Source organism: Macaca mulatta, chromosome 14, assembly GCF_049350105.2.
Source record: "Macaca mulatta isolate MMU2019108-1 chromosome 14, T2T-MMU8v2.0, whole genome shotgun sequence".
In the NCBI taxonomy this organism is placed as follows: domain Eukaryota; kingdom Metazoa; phylum Chordata; class Mammalia; order Primates; family Cercopithecidae; genus Macaca; species Macaca mulatta.
This window is the reverse complement of record NC_133419.1, coordinates 83,206,317-83,209,370: the sequence shown is the minus strand read 5'-3', so window position 1 is coordinate 83,209,370 and position 3,054 is coordinate 83,206,317. Positions and strand designations below refer to the sequence as shown.

General features: G+C 39.2%; 1 long non-coding RNA gene across 1 annotated transcript; it reads left to right on the top strand.

Annotated features, from left to right (window-relative positions):
* Nucleotides 1-724: 724 nt before the first annotated feature.
* On the top strand, nucleotides 725-2,814 carry LOC106993407 (uncharacterized). The gene is made up of 3 exons (XR_013404236.1): nucleotides 725-784; nucleotides 1,090-1,157; nucleotides 1,884-2,814. It is a non-coding gene; the product is annotated as an uncharacterized LOC106993407 (long non-coding RNA).
* The last annotated feature ends 240 nt before the right edge of the window (nucleotides 2,815-3,054 follow it).

The following is a 3,054-nucleotide window of genomic DNA, read 5'->3' as shown; positions in this document are numbered from 1 at the left end:
TACTGTAAGCTATGGAGATAACTAAACTTCTTTGTCAGTCATGTTTTTAAATGTAACTACCCTGGACATTTTGTCATTCACAGACAATTTTTGTCTTGGTTTGTTCCTTCTCAAAAGATGGTTTATAATCAAGCTATATTAAGGACTTTAACAGGTGTTCTCAAATGCAGGTGTCAAATAGCTTTGAAGATTATGACATTGGAATAGAGAAAAACTGTACAGGACTCACAAAGAACTGGCATGTTCATGAATATCACGCAAAACAAGAAAGTTAAAGCAACTTTCTGGACTTTTGCTTAAAACATTGCTGATCCTTGTTTTGTTTTTCAAAGTTGAGGACACTTATTTTGAACTATTTATGGCCTTTAATAATTAGGTAAGGTATACTCCTGCAAACAAAATTTGGAGCATGTTTTTTTCTCTCTGCCTGGTTCCTCTAGAATTTGGAAACTATCTGTAAGTACTCTTAACCTATGACAATATAGTTGTTTGCATCAGTGCAATAAGAATCCATTTTTCTTTTTCAAGAGGACACAGTTGGAAAAACTGGTTATTTTACCAAGGCTTTGACTGGAAGGGTGTGTTTCCCTTTAAGGAATTAAAACCTGACAGGCAGAGGCAGTAAAAGCCCCTTGGGGCTTGAGAACTGGCCTCATATCTTATCTACACAGTCCCTGCAAAGGGTTCCTAACCTGTGGTCAGTAAAGAATGTCACTTTCTAACAGGTCCAGGAGCTCCAAGTTTATCTTAGGACCTCAAGAGAAAAGGATCACCCAACTTACAGGTATTTGAGGATATAAACCCATGGCTGGGCTCAGCTTTAACAGGTCTTATCTGAGATTACTTATGGAACAGAGTTCCATCAAAGGCAATCAAAAAGGCCTATGTAGAAATAATTATTCTTGTTGTGCTTTATGAAAATAATCAGGCCAAGTGTAAGACTTAAGTTTATTCTACAAATAACATGGTCCTATCATAATTTGTTTTTACCAAAAATGAGGACTAGAGAGAGAAATTATGCTTGAAAGCTTATCATGCATTAAATCCTAGTCTTATTGATTGTTCTTAAGCTTTTTGTCTACATTTTAGACTAACCCTGCTTATTCTTGTGAATCAAGTGGTGATCTTCTGCAGTTTGGAAGAAACAAAAAGGAATGGTAATGTAAAAATCTGGATCAGTATGCTAGTTCTGGGCAATTATCCTATAAATTCCGCCAGGCAATGAAAGTGAGTAGGGTGCCCGTAACCCAGAGGTTTCTTTGTTGAGGGAAATAGAGTGAAGAAACTTCATGGATCCCCCAAAAGGAAATTCTATATCTTAGCAAGTATAATTTTAGATGGAAATTATCCACCACACCACACTTGCAGGAATTGCTATAGTCTCTGTACTATTTGTAGTAGAGCTATACATGGTGGCACATTCTAACTGAAATATTGGACAGAGAGTTTCCATCATTGTAATATTTTGCTTAATGATTATCCTTAGAGCAGGGTTAACAGCCACCAACAAAAAAGAAGCATGAGAGTTTTACTATCACTGAGTTTGCTAGACCTTCTTATTGAGTTTGGTAATATGTCACACCCTGGCTATGAAAAGAAGGTTCAGGAAAAATCTAGCTGAGGCTAACACTAAAGTTACTCTAGCCACCCAAATCCAAGGTCACTAATCCTAAAAGGAATGTTACTTTATATTGTTTCTAGTAATGTACAGCGATATCTAGTGGAAGGCAACAGGTATTACAATCCATTAGTGTAACTAACAGGTATCAAACTCTTCTGTCAGTTATGGTCTGTAGGACCCCCATTAACAGTGGTAGTCTTAATGCTCATATTGTGACCCTATATTTTAAACTTTCTTGTAAAATTTATCTCTTTTCACCTAGAAGCAATCAAATCCCAAACAGTGCTGTGAGCAGAGCCACACGTGGACATGCCATTCTTCCGAGAACCCTTACATCAACCTCAGGAGACGGTCCAACAGCTGTCCCTCCAGATGACACCCCTTTTCAGCAGGAAGTAGTCAGAAATAATCATCATCCAACACCCCCTAACAGCAGTTAGGTTTACTTCTCTTGAGGGAGGAATAATACAGGAGTTATTAAGAAATTATGTTAGGGAGATAGGGTAAGGAGTCCTCGGAAAGGCTTTTCCTTTGAAAAGAATCAGCTCCTGAAACATTTCTTTTCTAATAGAAAGGTGTGTTGAAAAGCCAGGCTGGCAAGCTTTGATATGTGAATGCCAGCAATTAGAAACTGGGTCCATCCAACATAGTGATTCTCACCCTCTTCTCTTTGTCACCTTATGTGCCAGGTGTCATGGCCACCTCCAGATGACTCCACACGTGCAGGATGTCATGGTGACCTGCATTTCTGTATTAAAACGCTAGGGTGGGAGGGCCAGGTTTTTCATGGGCTGTGTGAATGACACACCTGGTCAAACCAATCCCCTAGGCCCTATGCAAATCAGACACCACCTCCAGCCTCCCAGTATAACTGGCTACTTTTCTGCTGCATACGGGGTTTTTCTCTGTTCGGAGCCCGCCTCCCTCTCTATACGGGGATACTTTCTTCTTTCTTGCCTATTAAACTTTCCCCTCCTTTAAACCACTCCACATGTATCCGTGTCATTTATCTAACTGGTGCAAGACAAAGGACCCCGCTGTTTCTCTAGTTATCAAAGACATATCAGGAAGATTCTGAGGATGTGTTTTCATAGGACACCTGTCCATATTTGGAAAGAAGTTTATGAATTTCAAGTTTGGAATGATCTGGTAACCTGTCTCTACCGGCCTCATCCCAGCAGTCTTCACTTTCAACACTCACAGAGAGGCTGTCCAGGGTAAACCAAAAGTTTGGAGCTTGATCTGATCCTGTCTTCCTGTTTAACACAGACAGAAGTTTTTCTCCATTATTCCTAAGGAAAACAATGATAAGAGAAAATGGAAAGAATTGTGATCTCTTTTTATAATAGCCTTCAGTGCAGAAACCATTACTGCTAGAAGAGAATTTGGAGAAGATTTGTTTCAACTGAATAGTTTAAAATACTAGGAAACTG